General features: G+C 38.2%; 1 protein-coding gene across 46 annotated transcripts in view; it reads right to left on the bottom strand.

The window, feature by feature from the left end:
* ZBTB20 (zinc finger and BTB domain containing 20) overlaps positions 1-22,961 on the bottom strand; it is an 825,041-nt gene that overhangs the window by 124,620 nt on the left and 677,460 nt on the right. The window contains exon 1 of one of the 46 annotated variants that reach the window (XM_081572061.1): positions 5,464-5,847. The exons of the other annotated variants lie outside the window; for them this stretch is intronic. The gene's annotated coding sequence lies outside the window, so the exon portion shown is untranslated. Of the gene's footprint in view, positions 1-5,463; positions 5,848-22,961 lie in introns of those variants that run through there. 46 annotated transcript variants of the gene reach the window in all.

Genomic DNA, 22,961 nt, shown 5'->3' with positions numbered 1-22,961 from the left:
AAAAGCACTGCATAGGTGCACAATATGTATTTAGTAAAAAATTTCATTTGCATTTCTTAGAATATTTAGTTCTCAAAAAACGGCTAATTGGCTTTTCTTCAAGCCTCTGCAAGACACAAGACAAGTTCAGTTCTAAGTCAAGAAAAACTATGAGAAATTTCACCTCAAAATGAAATTTATTTGGATAGTTACAAAGGCCTGAAAAATGAGATTATCTCCACCATAACTATAACAAACAGCTAATGAATAAATAAATTCTGACAAGAATCGATAAGAATTGCAAAGCCTGAGAGGGTCATCGCAGACTTGAAAAAGGTAAGCAAGTGAGGAAACATCAAACGGAGTTAATGGAGATAAAGCATTCTGAAAAATGGAAAGTGTTAACAATCACCAACAGGAAAGAATATACTTCCACAGGGATGACAACAAGAAAATGAAACAAAACAACACAAAACAACTGGAAATATATATTTCCTGGAGCAAAGTATGACTACTGATTCAGCAAGAGGAGAACCTACTTCTCTGTCACTCCCTTTGGAAGCCTTGCTTAAAAAAAAAAAAAAAAAAGGTCCCACAAAAGATACATGTGTTGTTTCTCTGGTACCATTACAGGCCCACCCAGACTGAGATTCAGCTTTCGATTCCAGATGAGATCGGACATGTTCAGACTAGCACATCCTTGTTCTGTAAGCACAGAGCTGCTATCACCTCACTGGCAAATTCTCGGATCCCCAAATTTATGCACAATAGATGCTCTTGAAAATTTTCTACTTCAGTCAAATACCTCCCTGAGTTCAAATTTTTATTATTTCACTCTGCTAGTATTAAGCCGAAAAGTTAAGGCAGGCGACTCCCATAAGAAAGGAAAGTTGAATAGTACTTACCCTAAGTATAATGTGCAAGCCTTAAAGGGGGACTCTACTTCTGCTCTAGGGTTTTTAGAAAGGAATCCAGGTCTAAACTCAGCTCTTGCCCTTTTCCCTTCTGGAAAACTGAGTAGACTCACAGAAGGTGGCTCTGAGAAAGATCTTACAAATCAACAGCCTTACCTGTGGCCATTCAGAAGACTGCACTTTGGTGTGTGTTTAAAACTATGAATAAAGTCAGATACAGCGCATGCTCAGCAGACAATTTAAAAATATTTATAACATTGTTGTTTCAAAAACAAATTTCCTCAAACAAAGCAAAACTCACATTTCTGATCCATGCCAAGTTTAACGTTCTGAGACAAAGCTGTTTTGGAGTTTTCCGCTGGGGGAAAAAAGGGCTTCTAAAATTTTTTGTTGAACGAAAAATAGTTCTCTCTTCCCTTTTGGGTACTCTTAAAGAGGTGGAATAAAATTTGCTCTAAGTTTCAACAAAATCCACCTCGGGCTAAGATAAGGCAGTAGAAATTGGAGATCTATAAAAAAAATAATTTTGGAAAGAGTAACAAGGAACTAAAAACTATGAGTTTAAAGAATTTAATGGTCATCTGTACCTTCAAGGCAGCCGTGTTTGTTACTATACAAAAAAAAAATCTTGATACAAACAGGATATATTATGTATACATAAGTTATGCGTTGATAAGAATAATGCACAGACAACTCTTGCATACCTAGAGAAGTTATGTTTTACTTTTGCTAACTAAAACCTGAACTCCTGAAAACTGAAAAAAACATATCAAAAATACAGGAGAAACCCAGGAATAATGTCAGTATACTCCCTCTGTTTTTCATAGCAGGCATGGAGAAGAAGGCAATTACATATCTATTAAATTTGAGTTACACAAAATAGAAATTGGATCAAATACGGGTTTTAAAGTCCTAATTACTGCAGCAGGAATGCCTGTTCCCCCTGGCTGGGAATTTTTCCTCTTTCTCCTCCTGAGTGTCCCTAAGTATTCCATTTTATCATCTATCACCAAACCCTGCATGGCCCATAGGTCTCCTAGATCTTATTTAAATTTCTCACGTAAGTCTCTGAATGACTTTCAGCCCCTGCTCTACTTTCCAGGGGTGCTCATCTGGCCTCAGAAAAGCTCCACAGACACATCGTTCAGTATTTCTGACACTTTCAAGCTCAGCAGAGGGTGCCAAAAAAAAAAAAACGATTAAAAAAAAAGTTTATTAAAGTGAAACTAGGAGTGCAGATTTGAAGAAGTTGCTTCTACTTTAATTTCCCTCTCAACTCAGCACAGGTGTTTCCTAACTTATACTATTGTGCATGCTGATGAGGGGTAGGGTGAAATTAAGGTGAGGGAGTGGGCTAAACACCGACCAGGACCAGCAAGCATTTCCGATCTCTAGTCTCATGTGTTAATGGACGTGCCTAAAAATGGACCCCCCAAAACGCCTAGAAGGAGGTTTCTTTTTGGCAAATGATTAAACCAGTATACTGAAATAATTAAAGCTTTGTCCTTAAAGAAAGCATCAGATCAACAGAACAGAAACAAAGATAAAAATTGCACACACATATGCATGTGCACACACACTCTCTCACACACAGATACACACAACTAGCGGGTGAAGGGAGAGGGAAATTAAATAAAAGAAAACAAACAGAGTCCTAACAGGCCATTCTCCGAAAAGGAATCTAAATAAAAAGTCATATGATATCTGATAGTGCAGGACACGTCGCCAAGAACTGGAGCGGATTGCCTACAGGAAGAAAGAGCCAGTGTATTCCAGCTCAAAGAGCTTTTCTTTCCTCCTCCTCTATTTTTTTTCCCTTTTCTCCTCGACTGTGAATGTGTTACTCTCAGGTCAGATGCACGAAGAATCGCAGAATGACAGCTATCACCTTTCCCTACTCCTGGCGTCACGACTGGCTGATAGGAGCTGCCTGAGTTGGGATCCAGAGGGGCTGGTGCAGCTTTCATATAAGCCTCTTCAGGAGCCCCTCTGTCTCTTCCATAAACCCCTTTAGTCACATCAAAAACAGACACCCCTAAAAAGTACAAGCAGAAAACAAAAATGCAAACACAACAGCCTACGGCAACAAAAGAGTTCAAGGCAGAAAAAAAAAAAAATCAGACACAAGTCAAAAGGGAAAAAGAAGAGAAAAAAAAAAGCTCTTGCTTTCAATATAAAACTTTTTCAAGACCGAGTTTCTTTTCTCTTATTTTGATGATTTTCTTTTTAAAGATCTTTTTCTCCTTAAGCACTCTTAAGAGCATTAAAAATCTCTACAGAAATACAGAAAAGTCTCAAGGCAAAACACTGTAAGAAGTGAGTTAGCCTAGAGAAATTTGGATTTGCCAAAAGTTCCCCTCATTCTAATGTCTTTCAGCGAGTTCAAGTGCAAACACTGGCCACCTAGCTCTTGTTTTTTCTCTGATGGGTCATTACTGAGGCAACACATACACACTAAGGTTTTCCGAAAAGACCCCTTGTTATCAAGTTACTTCAAACATAAGGCGCTCACACCTCCCAGCCAGAAGGGCTTACTGACTAGACATCACTCTCTGCCCTGTTATGTATTACATCCCTGAGAAGCAGTTACATAAATGTATTCTAAAAATATGGAAAAATGTATATATCTATATTTTCCCTACAGTTTCCCACCCCAGGGACAAGAACAGATTATACTTTCAATGGATGAAAAAAATAAAAGGAAAGGAAAGAGTTTCTGAATCTTGAAACAACTGTTGTAGCTGGTTTCCACTTAGTAAAATAGTTATTTGTAGTTAGGTACTGCCTAAAGTATATATTTAAGGATTTTTGTGGTCCTTGTGAATTTCCCACTTGTTCAGTTTTGTGTCTATTAAGTATCCTAAAGAGATTTTCAAATAGCAAACAAAATATAAATGCATTAGGAGGAAAACTTTTAGAAAGAAAACATTGAGTTTACAATTCAAGGATATTAGTATAAAGATATAAATGTACAGCATATATAAAAGGTGGAATTGTTTACACGTTTTGCACAGACAGTTCACATGATTTCTTTCTTCTTTTGTTGGAGCATTAATTTGAAAATGATAAGCACTCTGGAATGTTTGCTACAAACACAAATTCATGGTGAAAATACACATGCATAGGCACAGAAAATCAAATGGAGAACACGCAAAGCTACGTGGCAATCAGAATCGTAGAAAAATCTCTGTCTAGACCATATTTCGCTTGAACTAGTGGATCACGGATGGGGCAGTAATCTCTAGGCTTTTTTTTTTTTTTTTTTGCCATTTACATCATTAAATAGAAACAGAAATAAAATACAAATATCTGTTCCTTTAGTACCTTTTCTTAATAACTGACAAGTGACACAAGGGGTACCTTTTAAACGGATGCAAAAACTTGTGAGACCGAATGAACTAATGTACCCCATTGGCATTTTGGGAACCCAAATCCCATAATTAACTTTTTACTCAAGTGGCAAAAGTAGAAGATGTTCTTGCCACTAAACTGATTATTTTGTGGAGTCTTGTTCTCTGCTCCACAGGATTTTAGGGACCCAGAATGGGTAAAAGAGATGGTAAGAGAGGATGTATCCCGAACAACTTTTATTGTGAGTAGAAAAAAATACCATGGAGTGAGCATAAGAACAGTCGGATTTAGCAAGATTAAAAGAAGAGAAAAGAGCAACATATCCAACTTAATTAGTCTTTTTCCTTTTTATTTTATATATATATATATACATATATATATATATATTGGGGTGATGGGGAGAAAAGATAACTGGATTTCTTTGGGAATGTCTTTGTGTCTTTATAGAGTGAATGTTCTGTTCCTGTCTCTCTCTTTTTAGGCGAAAAACTAATAAAAATAGAAAAACATATATCAGACATTAAGCTCACTCCCCCCACCACCCCTTCCCTTTGTAAAGAACTCTTTGTTCTCTAGTGAAAATGCTGAAAAATCCCCGGGCAGCTACTCCCTGAAACAAGTGCAAAACACTTAGAGGCTTTTGGGCTGGCTAGGAGCCAGGAACCCTCCCGCTGTCTGGTTAGAAGAGGAAAAAAAGAAGAGAGAGGGAGAGGGAGAGAGGGGAAGAGAGATGGGGGGGCAGAGAGAGAGAGAGAGAGGAGAGAGAGAGGAGAGAGAGAGAGGAGAGAGAGAGAGAGGAGAGAGAGAGAGAGAGAGAGAGAGAGAGAGAGAGAGAAATTGGAGCTTCCTTTAATAGACATAGGAAGCAGCGGTTTTTTTTTTCTTTTTCTTTTTTTCAAAACTGGCGGTCAAGCATTAAGTAACTCCCATCTAAATCCACCTGCTAGAAATGAACTTGGGTAACCCCCCAGGGGTGCACAAAGACAGGGAAGACAGTAACATACTCCATACTCTTTCCCACCCCCCGTTGTACTGCTTCCATTCTTTCTGCTCCGATACACAAATGCCCACAGATCTCACACCACCCCCTTACCCCCCAACAACAAACACAGCGAAATACATGCTCCTTCAGTCTCCTAAAAAAAAAAAAAAAAAAAAAAAAAAAGGCTTTTCCATCTCCGTTGCGACACAGTGATAAGGGGTAGCGAACATCTCATACCTGGTGTGAATGCTAATCAGTCAGGAGTTCTCCTTTTCCCAAGACAGGGAACTGTTTCCTTCCAAATTTATTAGAACCTCCTCCACTGCCTCTTTGAAAAACCTTCTTTGTCACCCTCTCCCAAGTCCCGATACTTCTTTAAAAAAAAAATGGCTTCGGAGCTCCTTCTATTCTTGATATTGATTCTCTCTCTCTCCCCCCACCCCTCCTCCTCTCTCCTGTCTGTGTCTCTTCTGAGTGGTCTATTGATAAGTCCCTGGAGGCACTGGGTCAGCCTGCCCGTAGGAAACCAGACACAATGCACAAATCTCCGAGTGCCATTCTGCCATCAGCAAGCAGACCACGTTTAGGAGAGAGAGAGAGGAAAAAAAAAAAAAAAAAACAGTAGAGCAAGAGACAGAGAGAGAGAGAGAGAGAGACCAACCGAGGGAGGGAGAGACCGAGAGAGAGGAGGGGGGGGGAGGGAGAGAGAGAGAGAGGGGGAGAGAGACAGAGGGAGAGAGAGAGACACGGAAGGAGAGAGAGAGTGTGAGAAAAAGACTGATTGGAACAGGAGGGAGGGAGAGAGAGAAAGGGAGAGGGAGAGAGCGCGCGAGAGGGAGAGCGACACTGCCAGTCAGGTTAATCATCCCTACTTTAATTAGCTGTTCGGCTTAGACATAAAACAATTGAATTTGAATGATCTGTCAGCAGGCTCGGCTGAACCAAAGGGGAAAAGCGAATATTACAAAAAAGACTGTTGGTGTGTTCTGATAAGCAATACTGCTCGTACTGACAAATCCTCAAAGGGGGAACTATTAAAACTTACAACTAAACAAAAAGTGCAAATATAAATGGCACTAGACAGAGGTCTTTTTTTAAAAATGGAGTTTTCTCCCCCAGTTTTATCAACGGTAGATATTTATGTGCAGGTGCCAACATATTAGGGTCTGTGTGTAATGTGTGAAAGTTTATTAACGATGGTCTAGGAGTGTAGCAGACAGATGCTGCAGAGAACAAGACAGGTACAGTCGGATGCTGAGTCTAGATCTTGGAGGGAGATGGATGCTGGAAGAAGAGGCACCGTGGCAAGAGATCAGCACAGACAAAGTCAGTGGGCAGACAGGCAGACAGATTTTAGGCACGGCACGATCTTGTCTAAAAAGGCAAAAGTTCTGATGCAATAATAGGTGCAAAGCAATCCATCCATCCTCCTCTCCCGGGAGCACTCCAAGGTACAGTTAAAATAGATTAATCTTTGTGACAAACAGAGCTGGCAAGGCAGACTATGGCAGACACTGAAGGCGATTCGCAGACCCATGAGTACCAGAGCCGGGAAAAGCCACAGAGATTGATCTCTCCAACGCTCTCATTTAGCAGATAAGGAAACTGAGGACTAGAGACTCAGGCTAATACATCACAAGGGCAACAGCAGTGTCGACCTCGGAACCCAGGGCTCCAGTGGCCCACCAGTGCTGTTTCTGTTTCCATCAGACTAGCCAACTTCCAGCTTTCTTTACAAATTCTGCCCCAACAGGTATGGAAATCACTGTTGTCTCCAGAATAACCAGATACTTCCATCTATATAGTAAGTGCCCAGACCTCTAATTTTTAAAAATGTCTAAGTAGCTCAGTGGAAAAAAATCTTTTTTTTTTTTTTTTGGTTAATTTTGAATTCTAGGGATTTAAGTGCTTAATTCGTTCTCAGAGAAAAGCAGAAAAATATAACATTGTACAGGCCCAGTCTCAGCAAGGTATAGCTGGTGCCACACTCCAAGCTGGTGAAGACCAGTGGATCGATCTACAAAGACCTCTCCCAGAGTTTGCAATTCTCTTTGTGAATATCATCTGCTACACATCACCAGGTAAAAAGATGTGGTTCTTTTATACAGCTCATTTTTAAAATATAGGCACACTGTGGGTGAAAGAGGTTGTCTTTCAGCTTACAGTGTCATTTTCAGTCACAGATGAGATTTGTTACCTGGAAGATGTGCTATAGGCAACTCTTCCTATATATTTCAATTGAAACGAGTTACTAAATTAGAAAGGGGACACTGTATCATTTGCCCACGTAATTGATGGTATCTTTTTAGGACACACATGATCATATTCAGTAAGAATCTCCCTCTTACAGCAGATAATTGAAGGTAAAAATTTTTTTAAGGGGGAAAGAGGTGCCATCAGATGTTACTGGAGAAGAGAACAGTGCCATCAGATGTTACTGGAGAGATTAAATCTCTTGTCCTAAAACAAGACTGGTGGTGTACATAAAAGCGAAAACTCTCAGTCATGCTTCAGCAACGACATTGCTACTCAGGGTGAAAGAAGAAAACGGAAAGAAATGTCAGGTACCTACCAGCCCACTGAAAGGCAAGTAATCTGAGAGAAGTCATGGCCAGAGTAATTTAGTTTATTTGCATGCCAACCTCTTTAACAACGGCTGCTGCGGCATGTCTAAAACACACTGTCCATAGTCAATCAATTTAGGGGGAAGAGGAATCAGTGGTTTTGACACCGGCAGGGTCTCCTGCAGGTAGGTCTCAAAGCACCTGATAGGCAAGAACCCAGGGAAGACAGTGCAGTCCTTAGTGAATGAGTTCAGGGTGTTCTGTGTGAAAGGGGAATGAGCTTTAGCCTCAAATGGACCATTATAACAGTGTGAAAGTCACAGCTGCTCTCAGAGGCTCAGTTTCCCTACTTGTATAAGGTGGTGATATCCATCTCATAAAGTTATTTTGAGGATGACATGAGCTAACACAGATAGAGTTTGTGGTCATTAATTACATGTTAGTTTTTATTGAGGAAGGCAGACAATGAGGGTGTGAATAAACAAAACTGCATAGTATAGATGTGCTGAGTGTGTTATGGTAAAAGCATTCAAGTTCAAGACATGAATGCATATAGTACATCAAGGATCTAATACACAGATTTCTATTCAAAAGAGTAAAGTTTAGGGCCCTAAGTTCTGGAATCTAAACTTCAAGGATTATCTTAGGGGTATTTGATCTCCTTGTCTCCAGACTTTGGCATATTTCCTGGTTAATAATAATAATAATAATAATAATAATATTCAAATATATCACTGAGCACTTGATTTGTGATAAGCACGCTGTTAAGTAGTTATTTTCATCAAACTTTAGTGCCACAACAACCCTGTGAATTAGGTACTACCAATCCTCACTTCATAGAAAAGAAAATTGAGGTATAGAAGAGTTAGGTGACTTGCTCAAGAGCACATAGCTAGCAAGTGTGGAGTTGGAGATAAAACCCAGGCAATCTGACTTTAAAGCTCTCATCCTCGGCCATGATGCTGGGCTGGCACACGGAAGGTATTCAGTAAATATGTGTTGAATAAATGAACAGATGCATAAAATACCAGTGTACTGATTTCATTAGGAAATAAGTGAAAATCATGCACAACCTCTTGAGCTAATCTTGTGCTCGGATTGTACAACCTGTACCACCTCTGCAGCTTGCTTCAGGAGGCAGCCTTTCCTCAGAGGCCAGGGTCAGCCATGTCCCTGGATGGTGTTGAAAACAGATGAGGTGAACATTGCTGGCTATGACCACCCAGGGCATTTAAATATCTGACAGCATTTTCAGCACTTTGAGGGTAGTGTTAGCACACGGGTTATTAATTGGCTTAATTCCAGTTCGGATAATTACATCGTGTCTCTTTAATTTTTCCCTGACTATGCCATTCTTCACTTCCTGTCACAAATGTACTCTTTAAAAAAGCATAGGAACACACACAAACATATAGTTATATTTAAGGTTTGTATAATCATCTAGGGTATTCTTTTTTCTAAATGATTAATATATAGTAGCCATGTAATGAATGAATGGGCAAAAGAATTAAAGTCGTTGCAAAATACAGATAACTAGTTGAAGCTGAGATTTTCATTTGGCACTGAAATAAACAGATTTTTAAAGCATTTCCTTGGTGACAGGATTCCAATCATTTTTTTTTTTATCATGGGCAGATATTTCAAGAACTGATGACCTGCTCATGGTAAGCTGATTTCCTTATACTATGTAGTTTCCAGCATAAAAAATAGCAATGAAAACTAATATTTTAAAGTAGAAAGTAAGACTAGGACCTAAATGACACAGTATACTGAACTAGAACAGTTGTTAATCCAGTTATTAGATCTTGACTTATTTAACAACATTTTTTTTTCACCAAACATATTACTAGAATAATCTTCAAATTATAGAAGAAGCAGAAAAGTTTTCCCAATTCAATAAGCTTCGAAAAGTTTGACAGTCATAAACAGACACCACCCATCTCCTTTACCCAAAGAATTCTTGGCCTTTGAAATGCTGGTTGTGTCTACGTGATACCAAAGAAAATCTCTTACAGGCATCCATTTAATCATGTGCACAAATAGTTAAATGCTTCCACTGCAGAGAAAGGTTTTTTAGTCCTTTTCAGTGTACATTTGTATGAACAAATCACCAAATATAAGGAACACAGAAAGTAAGAGAATAAAGGGTTAATTTATTTACTATGCATGAGAGTTTCTAGACCTTTGCTTCCTCAGCTTTTAGTTCAAAATTCCATGCATACTCTGCACATAATAATAAATGCCATAATTCAATGTATGCCATAATTTGATTTACTTTCAAGCACCTTTTCTGGTTCAGCTCTCAAAGCTTTCCTTCCTATAAACTTCCTCCAAATTATTCTTGGTGGTCCTCTGTAAATCATCATTTGAAACTGGTGTTTGTGGGATGACTCTAATGCTGTAGAGAGATCTGTATCAAACTAGCTATGTTTCCTTTTGAGAATCAGTGGTCAACTTCCATGCCCTTATCAGAGAACAAGACAAATTAAAAAAAAAAGAATAAAACCCAAGCCATTTCCCACCTCTTCGACTCCTGTAATAATGGACAGCTGTCATTCAGTGGCTGTCTGTCCTCTACTTTGTTACTCATGCCTTGAGACTGAGATCTTCAGGATGAGGTCTTTACACTCTACTTGCCATATTTAATGTATTGTCTGGTATCACAACCGGCCATGTTGGCAGATGATATCTCAGACAAGCTGGAGGCAACAATTGTTAACACTTGTAGTTCTTCATATGCAATTGCAATTTATTTTCTCTGTGCCTCAAGTTTCCAATATGTAACAGGGGTATACTTATTGGTGTAAGCCTAGCGATTTGATGCTTAGACTAAAGTAGTATTATTGGGTGGGATATTTAAGAATTAGTAAGGGAGAAACACTTGTACTAGAGATTTTTATAGTGTAAACACTATTTTTTTTTCAGTAAGAAGTCCTTGGATAACACGTTCTAAATTTAGGTAATTTTTTAAATTCAAAAGAAAAGTGGACAATATTTATACTGAATATTAGAGATAGTAAACAAACTCTTGGTTTTAAATTTAAAATGTCATCTAGAAACAGCCCGATTGATTTTATAAAAGCATAGTATCTTAGACCTAGGTGAGTATTCAGGAGATTCTCTGGTTCTTTCAGTTCACAGAGGAAAGCTGAGTGGCTTGTTTTATCTGATAAGTACTAGAACCCAGTTTTGTCTGTTTCCTGGTCTCATGCCCTTCTCAGTCACACTGGGCAAGAGGGCTGTCACACTCTTGCCTTTCCTAGTCCTGGCCACACTCCTTTTGTACATATTTTTTATTAAAGAGGCTGTTAAATTCTGGTGCTGAGAAAGGGAATCTACATTTCAACTGCAGTCTGATAGACATGCCACAACAGGACTGTGGTAGGCCAAATAATGACTCTGACAAAGATATCCACATTCTTACCCCAGAACCTACAAATGGTACCTTATACAGCAAAGCAGTATTATGGATGTGAGCTAAATGTAATTAGCAGTGCTCCTAAAAGACAGAGACAGGTGGGTCAGAGCTAATAAGTAAGAGATGTGATGACAGAAGCAAGAGGTTGGAGTTATTTGTGGAAGGGGTCATAAGCCAAGGTGTGCAGATGGCCTTTGGAAGCTAGAAAAGGTCAGGAAACAGATTCTTCCCCAGAGCTCCCGGGGAACAAGCCCTACCACCAGCTACCTCTATCTAGACATCATTTTAAAACACAGCTAAACTATTTCTTAGCTTTTTTCAAAAAGTAGGTATATTACCTGTTGGTTCAAACTGAGCTTGTGATACAAGACTTCTTACCAGTCTTCAGGAAAATATTGACTAGAATAGGTCAAGAAAGGATCTCTTCCTCTTTCCTCTAAGAACTTCCTCCTAAGATGACATGGAGAAATCTATCTATCTTAATGAATATCTTGGTTAACAGATGAGTTGCCTATGGATCCATCAAATAATGTTTGCCTATGCCTAGTCTTATAACAAACAGCTCTTCATTGGTGGGTTGATACGCATCACCAAGTTAATCTACCACACTCAACAGTAGGTTCTAGTTAAAAGCAAACTGAACGGTTTTGCTATGTGATTCTTGAGTACCAGGAGACCTACTGTTTCTCTAAACAGTGAGGTGCTCCCTTGCTAGCCCCGCATCCCACATTTGTTTCAATTTTACCTTGTGGAGGTCAGAAAGGGAGAAAAGAAGCAGCATAAGGCAACATCATGCAAAACTAACTTCCTTTTTAGGACTGTCTTGCCTACATATATCATGGCCACTCAGATACATGCACAATCTGTAGGACAGTGCTCCTAAAAGGCTAGTTCTTGGCAGTATCAGCATTACCTAGAAACTTCTTAGAAAAATAAATTCTTGGATCCTACTTTAGACCTAGTGAACCAGATACTCAGAGGTGAATATCTGAGTGCCTGTGAATATATGAGTGCCTATGTTTTAAGAAGCCCTTTGAAAGTGAAAGTGAAATTTGCTCAGTTGTGTCTGACTCTTTGTGATCTCATGGACTATACAGTCTATGGAATTCTCTTGGCCAGAATACTGGAGTTGGTAGCTGTTCCCTTCTCCAGGAGATCTTCCCAACCCAGTGATCAAACCCAAGTCTCCTGCGTTGAGGCAGATTCTTTACCAGCTTAGCCACCAGGGAAGCCCAAGAAGCTCTTTAGGGAATTCTAAAGTCCAGTTAAGAACCACAGGACAAATCTGTGAGGTCTGGCAAGTATAGTGAAAACCTGTTGGACTATGAGTGATATCACCTGTTCATCAGGGTGGATTTAATTGTGGCTCTGTCATGTGCCAACTATATGACCTTAGACCATGTTCTTAGTTTATCTCATCAAGTACAAAATGGGAATGACAATATTATTATTATTGCCCTCTCTATGCAAAAGGATAAACAGATCATGAATATGAAAACACTATATGCTTTATAAAAGTGTTAGTCCCTCAGTTGTGTCTGACTCTTTGTGACCCCATGGACTGTATGTAGCCCACCAGGCTCCTCTGTCCAAGGGATTCTTCAGACAAGAAGACTGGAGTGGGTTACTATTCTCCTCTCCAGGGGTTCATGTCCCAGGGATATAACTGCAGCATTATTATTATGGAATAAATATCTATTTGAACTGCAAGTGTCCTGGGACCAAGGTGTGGGGGATATCCCCTTAATATTTCACATTAACTAAGTAATATTAGTAAAAAAAAATTCAAGAAGCTCAAATGTTAGGTCTAATTCTCCAAGCCAAAATGAAGCCTGTAGACTTTTAAAGGATGTGATAATGAGTGGAAGAACCACTAACATTTTTAGCTTCTAGAACCAGGTGCTGAATCTTTTGATTTGAAACTCCACCTTTCTGTTCATCAAGTAGCAAAATGTAGTGGCAGTTTTGAACGCTATAGTGCCAATGAAAGCCTGTGGCTTGTGAGACTCAGAGTCATACTTCTTTATAAATTCCCAGTGTCAGTCAGTTTTAGTAAAGTGGCCCATGATCGCTTTCATTTCTATACCATATTAACTAAGCAAGAAGCTCCAGGAAGCCAGCCCAAAGACAACTGACTATATTCTCAGATTTTTCAATGGAGAAGACATAAATCCTGGTAGGTGGAAAGAGTTGTCCAGATTGAGAGTTTTTCAGATATCGAAGTCCAAGCTCTTAAGGAGCCAAAAAAAAAAAATCTCTCAATGGTTTAGACATAATCATGATTTTCATGGAAAATCATCAGGACTTTATCCAATCTCTTGGTAATGAAAATTCACAGTAATGGCCAACACTCTATATAGGCAGGGCACATATATGTTGTAAAAGATGGCTAACCATCAGTTTTCCTTCTTGCATGAAATCATAGCAAGTACGCCTTTTGGACCAAGGGCTCTTCCATCCTCTCATGATTAAAGTCTTCGTGTCACATTTTGGGAACTCTTTGGTGCCTGGTGCCTTGCAGGATGGTTGTGGTGTGGAAAAGAGTTGCTTTTGGGTTGCTGCTTCCTCTGAACCAGTCACATCGTGTGCACTGGGGGAAGCAGCTGCACCTTGTAAGAGCTCTGTGTCCTTACCAGGACATCTACCCTTTTAAGCTTCATAGATTTTTCACTTGTAAAATGTGGATATGTGACTTAATAATCTCACAAGTTGTTGAGATCACAAGTTGAAGAGCAAAAGGGATAATATATTCCAAATGCTTTATAAGCTAAAGATCCCATTTGCTTGGCATTATTGATGTGATTATTTACACTTCAACAGAAGAGTAAAGGTATATATGGAAATACTGTGTATGGTAGCCTGCATACTTTCAGACATTTAAGGTGTATATACCACCATGGTTTTCTCTTGAACTTACACTAATCTCTTTGTCAGGTTAGAGCTAAGGTGGTTACCAAGGATGTTACTTCCTTTAAGTTCCTACATGATGTTTGGGTTGCTTATGATTAACTAATCATAGACGTTGCTTCAAAATTTATTATGGCTCTGTTATGGCCAATTCTACCCTGAACATATTCCCTAAGAACAAATTCAGTGTTATAAAACAGAAAAAGAAAAGAAAACATAGCATCAAAAGCTGGTATTGAGGAGTGAAAATATCTTCAAAGGCGAACCGGGGTCTCCTGCATTGCAGGTGGATTCTTTACCAGCTGAGCTACCAGGGAAGCCCATTTCTTAGTTAATTAACATCAAACATCTACTTAGAAATGTCTATCAGTTCAACAAGCATTCCTGAAGAAAAATCTGTAGCGAAGTTACTGACTGCTCAACATTTAAAAGGACAGGAACATATATTTTGCCAATTTATTGGCAAATTATTACTGCTTGAATTGCCTAACCTTTGTTTAAATTAACCTATGAGTCGAGTTCAGATGAAGTGGTCATGGGTTGTTGCCATTCAATAGCTATAAGAATATATGGTACCAAATCAATAAGTCCTTCCAATGGAAGGGAAATTACCTGGTATATTTTACTGTAAATAATTAATGTAATTGTGTAACAAATATATCTAAATACCTGGAACGGTTATTTAAACCTTTAATTTTGATATATAACCCCATCTTTTCTGTTGTACATCCTTAATTAGACTATATGCTTATTGAGGATAAACCCTGACTTATACTTCTATGAATTTCCTATTGTCTCCAGTATGGACGTTTATACATAGCATTTGCTTCCAAAATATCTGCTTTTTAATTGGATTCACTTCTTATTGGCTTTTCTTGGGGGCAATTAAGCCACACAAAGTGCCCATAGATAAAGGCATCATTTTCACTTAGGTGAAAGTTGTGATTCTTAATTTTTTTTTTTTTAATTATGGATTTGGACTTTTTTTTTTCCCACGTGACACTTAACCTGACTAATTATAGAAGTGAATAGAAAAACATGATTCTCTTTTAAAAAGCTCACTTTACCTGCAACATTTTTAGGACTTCAGCTAAGATGTCAAGCAGAATCACTCTGCACAATGAAGGGGACGGTGAGTACATACTCCAGCTTAGACTGCAGATATATTAAATTAAAGCAAGCTACCCACAAAGTTACAAAAACATAAACATGCATTCTCTCACAAACTCACATGTGCACATCCTTAAACTTAAATTAATGCACAGAAGAGATATATTCTTTTGTTTTAGTGGAATACAAATGATGAAGACTAATAAATGAATAAGTAAAGCGCCGGGTAACCAAATCAATGTCTGCTCAATTCTGGTCAAGGAGGTGAAGTGAGGTTTCCCTTTGAGTCAGAGAATGTAGTGGATAAAAAGGACGTGAATAGCTGGGGGGATTTCCTGAGGCCATTGCAGACCAGCTCACATACTGTTAAGAGGCTGGTTTTTTTATGAGACTTTTGGTTGCATTTGTAATGCTTGAGGTCCCCTAGAGCATTAAGTGCCACATCACAGCACTACAACTACAGGACTAAATGTGAGAAGGTACATTCCAAGCTTCTTTCTCTTTCAGATCCTAATATCCGGGAGTTTGCAGATATTTGCAAGACTGTTTTTCTTCCTTTGTTCCCCTCTGCCCCCGCCAAAAAATAATCCTTCCTAATAGGGCTACATAGAAAGGACTTTCTGTTTTCAGTAAAAATCTAAATTCTTGTGCTTAAAAAAATGACCAACTGTAAGACCTGTGAATTAGTACAGTTAATTATTTCCATAGAGAGAACATATTTCATTAAAAAAATAACAAACCTGGTCTGACTGGTAAGTTTGTTCTAGATTAAGGATTTAGCCACATTTTGATAAGTATTTGTTGTCTATCAGGCTTGATGCATATTAATTGATGCATATTTTAACATTTCACTACTGCATTAAATTATTGATAAATTGAAATTATTAGCCAGTACTGCCACCAGTTTTGTTTTTTTTTTTTTTTTGAACAATGTCACCCATTTCTTTCAAGTTTGGTTCAAAACAAAAAGTCTAGAATCTAATTTGTCAAGAAAACAACTGTGAAGTTTAGAAAGGATAGGAATCACCAAAAGAAGGAGATCCAATTTTAAAATCGCTAGGGAGAACAAAAGTTCGCTTAATCCTCAAAGAAAATGTAAAAGTAGCCATTCTGGTTATGTTGATAAAGAAGCTGAGGCTCAGAGAGTTTAAGTAAATTCCTTAAGGTGCAGAGTTGAGAGGTGGCAGTACTGTTTGTTGAAACTGCCAAGGTATTGCTAGTGGAAGAACTTGTCTGCAAAGCAGGAGACATACGAGATCTGGGTTTGATCCCTGGGTCAGGAAGATCCCCTGGAGAAGGAAATGGCACCCCACTCCAGTACTCTTGCCTGGAAAATCCCATGGACAGAGGAGCCTGGCAGGCTGCAGTTCATGGGGTCGCAAAGAGTTGGACATGACTGAAGCGACTTAACAGAGTACAGTGCTATGTGTCACACACTGGTCTGTCTGACAATGGCTGTTCTATTTTCTTTTACATGTTCCATTCCCAGAAGGTCTCTGGCTATCCAGAAGTTTCTCTGGGATGTGACATCAGGTTCATGGAGTGACATAACAATTATAACAGCTATAATAATTGTTAAATGTATATGTACTAATATTATGTATCAAGTATATATATATATATGCTTCATATACAAATGGCTATATATACTATATATGCCATGTATATGAATACTTGGTAGCCAACAGGTAGCAATTACAGTATACCAGATATTATTCTAAGTCCTTTATTATTTAGTACTTATTATTTACTGTTTATTACTATTTACTTAGACTCATAAACTCTGTAAGGTAGAAAGTGTTATCATCTAGATAACATTAGATGAGATAACATCTAGATGAGAAAATAAGGCCTACAACTAGAAAGTGGTATCACCCAAGCTCCTCTCCACTACCCTACCTCTGTCAGGTACATCTTCCTATTTGTTACTACCTTGAGAAAAACTTGACCTCTGCCTATCCTTTCAAGACTTGCTTCCTCTTAGGAGACAGTGAGTACATCTTAGAAGGTGGAGCAATTTAACTATTAACTCGTCAATAGTTTACTTGCTAGGGAACACAAAGGATGCAACTTAGTGGAACATTCCCATTTGTAGAGAGAAAGTCTCCAAAGCAAGATATTATGGCTTGGAAAGTAAGGGAAACACTGGTTATAGGGCACTTTCTGGGTCTGTCAAACCCTAAAACACATACAACCACTGATCCATAAACTCAGTTTAATTCAACATATATTTAAGGAGCACCTGCTATGAGCAAAAGACTCTGCTCTAGAAAATAGCTACATAAATGAGTAAGAAGCATCATAAACCTAATGTTTAGAATATGTGAGAAAATAAACACCACATAACTAAAATACAATGCAGAATAAGATCATTACCATAAAGGGTTGATAACAAAATTCCGTAGGTTCAGTGGCTTGAGAAATATCATTTGTTGATGGACACTGGGAAAAAGTTACTCTAGGAAGGTAGTGTTTGAGATGGACTTTGGAATATGGGAACAGTTTCAACTGTTAGAGTTTAGGCTAGGGGCACAGAATGAATAAAAGCATGGGGATAGGAAAGCACAAACTGTTTTTGTGGCTGATATGACTAGCTTCTAGAATACTTGAAGGATAGCAGCAGGAGTTTGAGATGCTGGATGGCACATTCAGGTAGTAATGTATATTTGGCAGCTGGACACCTATATCTGTGGTAGCAGAGCCCACAAGCCAGGATGAGATACTCAGATCTTCAGGGAGGCAATAGGAATGTCTGGTTGAAGCTAAAACTGCTCACATACTTCAAGAATTCAGTGAGGGAAGAAAGGAAGGCAAACATAAATTTTATGGGCAGAAGAAGGGAGAATGGATGAAGGGGCAAGAAGGAGCACTCTGATGAACAGGAGACTCATGAAAACAGATGTTACAAAGCCCAAAGGGAAAGTAATCTAGAGAAGTGGAGACAGGTGGTCAAAACAGTCAGATCAGTAATGGTGGAGCTAGCACTGCCTGGAGGAAGAGGTATATTTAAGAGCTGGAGTCTTTCTTTATCACTAAACTCATCTTTGAAAGGACCACCTCTTATCCCTTTTTACTCTATGCCTAAACTTTTATATACACTTAACCACATACATAAACAAACTATTTTTTTTTCTGGGAAAAATTTATGGCATTATTGACTCTGAAGCACCCAACCTACATCTGGAAGCTTTATGAGTAAAGTTCAGGTTTTGTTGTTTGATCTTTATTTAAAAGATGACTAATTTTTGATGCTGAAGTCAGTTGCTTTTTAATAGGAGTGCAAATTTATTCACATTTTATTTAACGAATACTTTCCTATCTACCAGGCATTGTGCTAAGTGCTGGGATCAGAATAGTTTCCATAAATGCTTAAATGGCTTTTACCTGTGAGTTTTGCCTCCTATAGTTGGCACAAGTTGATGCCTTTGCGATGATGAGTTTCAGTTCCAGCACGAGTTTTTGTGTTCATATTACAAAGTACATATTTATGTGAAAATTTTCTGTTCCAAAATGCTTTCAAAATGTTTTGAATAATTTTTGGTATCAGCCAAGGGTGCTTTAGAAGAACAAACCAATTCCAGGTCAATGCATTGCTTTGCCATGGTGGTACTCTAGTGCGTGGGCAAGCAGGAAGAGCCTCTCAAGTATTTAAAACAACTTTGAAAATCTTATTCTTAATTGTATCCTCTAAAGAATAAAGGCAAGAAGAATAATCAGCTTCAGACAGAGAGTTGAAAAACAGCTTCAGGATATGTTCTAACTGATGGGTTAAAAATGGAATAAAGAAGTCACATGGAAGGGGATTTACAAAAGATACCCTTGAAGCTTATTTATTAACTTATTTGTACACATTTCTTTGTACATGTATACATTTTTTAAGCCAGCTCTAAGACATCAGTTCAGCCTTTTCCCTATATGTATAAATATTTTTTCTCCTAGAAAATAGGTGTCTTATACATTGTAAGCTTCATTCTTTCAAAACATATAGAACATATATTTTTAAGCCCTGTATAGTATTTCATTATATATCAACATATTTTAAAGCATTTCTCTATGTTTGGATAATTTGACTGCACTCCAATTTTGTCATTTTCAATAATGCTTTGTTCAGAAGCACCAGTAGGCACGCAGCCTTTGCAATATTATCATTTATTGGAAAGCTTTAAAACTTAATACCACAAGCAAAGAAAGCAAGGAAACGATACATATACTGTAAGCAAAGAAAGAAAAGCCAAGTGCTGCTAGTATCCAGGGTGATAGAACAAATGAGTGAAGTGGATGTGGCATCAAATGTGGGGTGACGGGTACTTTGTCTAACTGGAGAAGACATGGCTTGTCTGAAGGGAACAGTTATTACTCAGTTCCAGATATCTGTCCCATGCAAAAATGCAGGTCTAATATTTTAAAGATCGCCATATTTCCTAGAATCTGGAAAAGATCTGGGTTTCTTTTTGGTGAGAACTCTTGATCTTTAACTGTTGGCTCAAACTCTCAAATTATTTTTAAATATTGTACGGACAAAAATTTTTATAGGTTAGTTTGATGCAGCTCACAGGTCACTGGTGTGCAAGCTTCAAATTAAAGAAAAGGAAACATGGTGTTTGAAATATATTTCTAGGCAGTGAGTTAAACAAATAAAGCTTGCTTTAAGTGTTTGTAGTAACAGGAGATAGTATTGGAGAAATGGAACCTAAACATGACAGTCTTGGAAGACAGGTAAATTCTGCTCCCCATTTAATTATCCATAAAAGATTAGCTAGAAGAAGCTTCTCAAATATTTCAGAACTCTCAAAGAACCATGTTTTATTTATATAAAACTTTAACCCAGTGCACTGTATGATGAGATCTAACCATTATTTCCCTCAGTTTTCCATCTGAACACATATTTCACATTAACATCCACCTGCACTACTTCCTTTCATAAAGAGGAGGTGGTATTTGGCTATTCTCTGGTTCTGATTCATGAGAAATCAGCCCAAGACCAACATTTCTGTTCTTAACAGATTTTGGTTTTTAAATCTGTAGAACACAATGTTTCCTTGGGCTGAGTTCTAGCATGCCAAGTTTTGGCTGGCCACAGACTTTGACATCTGAGTGAAAAATCTTTCAACAATGGCATTTAAACTGAAGAATCAACAGACCTTTAATTATAACACTGCTTGTAATCTCCCCACCTCCCCCTCCTTTTATCATGATGTTCAAATTGCCTAAAATCACTAACTGCACGGACAGCATGTTATTTCATTTGCCATTGGAAATATCATCATTTAGAAACTTGGTAGCTTGAGATCCTGTATTAATTTTTGAAAAATCTGTATTGTTTTATTCACTATAAATTAAAGAGGCATATGCAATGAAGTCAAAATTATTGATTCATTAGAAATAGGAAATAAACCCTCAGCACAGACATTTTCAATTTAATATGTTCAAGATTTATTTAGACCAGAATAGTATTTCTACTTGGAAATTAGGCATTAAATATATCAAAATATAGAGCATCCTTTTTTGTGAAGTTTCTGTAAGTGCCAGGGTATCTTTCCATAAAATGTTAAGTGATCACTTTTTATGGCTTTTTTAAAATGACACAGCCAGAAAGTACTGTGTTTCCCTGGGTTTCATCTGTGTTTCTCTTATATAACAACAAAAGACACCTTTAAACTGCTAAGTCACTAGAAATCCTTAGAAAGCTTTCTTTTTAGATATAGATACTGAAAAAGTGTAGTTTATATATCCAGTCTGTCTATCTGGATATACTTAACGGATGTGCATGCGTGCTAAGTTGCTTCAGTGGTGTCTGACTCTTTGAGACCCTAACTGGGTTAAAAATGTAAATGTGGAAAATTATTTCCATGTTCTATAGTAGCTAAATAGTTTTTTGTTTGTTTTTAAATTGAGAGCTTGGTTATATGTGGAAGGTGGGCAAAATTTCAGTTCTCTTTCATCTTGAAGAGAAATCTGGCTCTAGATTTCCAGGAAATTCATTTATTTAGACCAAATGTCTGGTTTTTACATATAATTTCTAATCTTCATGATATGTCTGCAAGATGGGTATCATTAATTTTGGCTGAAATAGTTGATTTATCTGAGCCTCAGTTTCCTCACCAGTAACAGATTAATTATAGGAGTTTCTGAGTCTCTTTGTCATTGACTTTAAGTGGTGGTGTTTGGATGTAACCCCAGCTCTGACTTCAAAGCGTTTGCTTTCTCTTTGGGGGCAGAAAAACACCTCCCTGAAGAGCAGAAAACTGTTCCCTGTGTTACTGACCTTGCTTTCTGAATACAATGGGTTATCAGAGAGGACACTTAATTATGTTTAGCACTCCCTCATGACACAAAAATTCATCTTCATTCAGAGTATAAAATTCACAGTATAAGAAGTCATGTCTCTGACTTCCTGCAACAGAGCTGGTTTCAAAGCTTGCCTTTTATTATCTCCACAAATATGCTTGTATTTATAAAACTATGTCCTGTTTTTGTTCAGAAAATATGGTCCCTATCATTATCAACTTTGTGTGTCAAGGAGCCGAAAAAAGGTCAGGTGCAGGAAACTGGTTCTGCCCAGCCCAGCACACTTAAGGATTAGCTCCTCCAAGACAGAACCAGCAGAGGAAATCCGAATCAGTGTTGTTGAGGGAAGTGCAGATAATAATATTAATAATAGTAACTACAGGTACTGAACTATTAACAAATGTTCCTGATTCTATTTATATATCATAGTTAATCCTCACAATATGCCCATTTTACATATGAGGAAACAGAGGTTTGGAGATGATAAATACCTTGCTTAAGGTCAAACATCTAGGATGTGGCATCTGACTCCAGAGCTAAGCTTCATCTGTGTTACTAAACTATCTCCAGGATGAGGGGAACAAAATTTAAAGAGTAGTTATAAGATTATGAATAGAAAATGGAGCGGAGACTCAGAGTTTGTAGTGGGAACAGATTGGGAACAAGGCAGTGGGTCTAGCATGGTAGGGGTCAGTAGGTGTTTCATACATGGGGTGTCGTGTGATAATAAAGTTAGAGCAACATGTAGAGCTGAAAAAGAGAGGCGGGGGTTGGGGGGGAAGGCGGTGGGGGCATATATGTGGGGAGTGGTAGAGAAGATGCATGGGGCTGTTGGGCTGATTCCCTGTTATTCTCTCCTACACATGTAAATAAAACTTTATGTGTTGGGACACAGCGGGCAAATAAATGTGTCTGAGAGCCCTACTCAAAAATATCTCTCTTCACATGTCATTATTAACTGGAGGAAAACAAAACTGGTTGTCTAATGAGATTCATTTTAAAATACAAATTTCTCTAAGAGGTCTAAACCTCATTCACACCTTAGAGTAAATGATTTTAATGAGGCTACCAGACCACCTAACTGAGTGTAAATCGTCAAGAGGCCTCAGTTTGACTGGGGAAAAGTAATGGATAGCTGTGGGGCTGAGGAGTAGAAGCAAGGTGCTGCGTGCTGATACTAATGAGGGGGAGAGAAGGATTTCCCTAGTAGAGAGGGAAGGCACCAAATCTACTTCTGTGAAAATACTGTTGACATACATGTGAATGTAGTACCAGCATCATCATTATCCTTAGTTCTCCTCTGCACTTGGGTCTAGAATTTTGATAGTAGCCAGAGATCAATCAAAATCACAACTGGTTGCTAATTTCTGATGTAAATAAAGACTCAGCAGAATGCCCTACATATAGCAGCTCCCAGCACTCCTCAGTAAATACTAGCTGGGCAAATG

Source organism: Giraffa tippelskirchi, chromosome 2 (assembly GCF_054371585.1).
Source record: "Giraffa tippelskirchi isolate mGirTip1 chromosome 2, T2T-mGirTip1v1.2.pri, whole genome shotgun sequence".
NCBI classification, from domain to species: Eukaryota; Metazoa; Chordata; class Mammalia; order Artiodactyla; family Giraffidae; genus Giraffa; species Giraffa tippelskirchi.
Note: the sequence above shows the minus strand (reverse complement) of the source record. Positions and strands in the feature narration are given on the sequence as shown.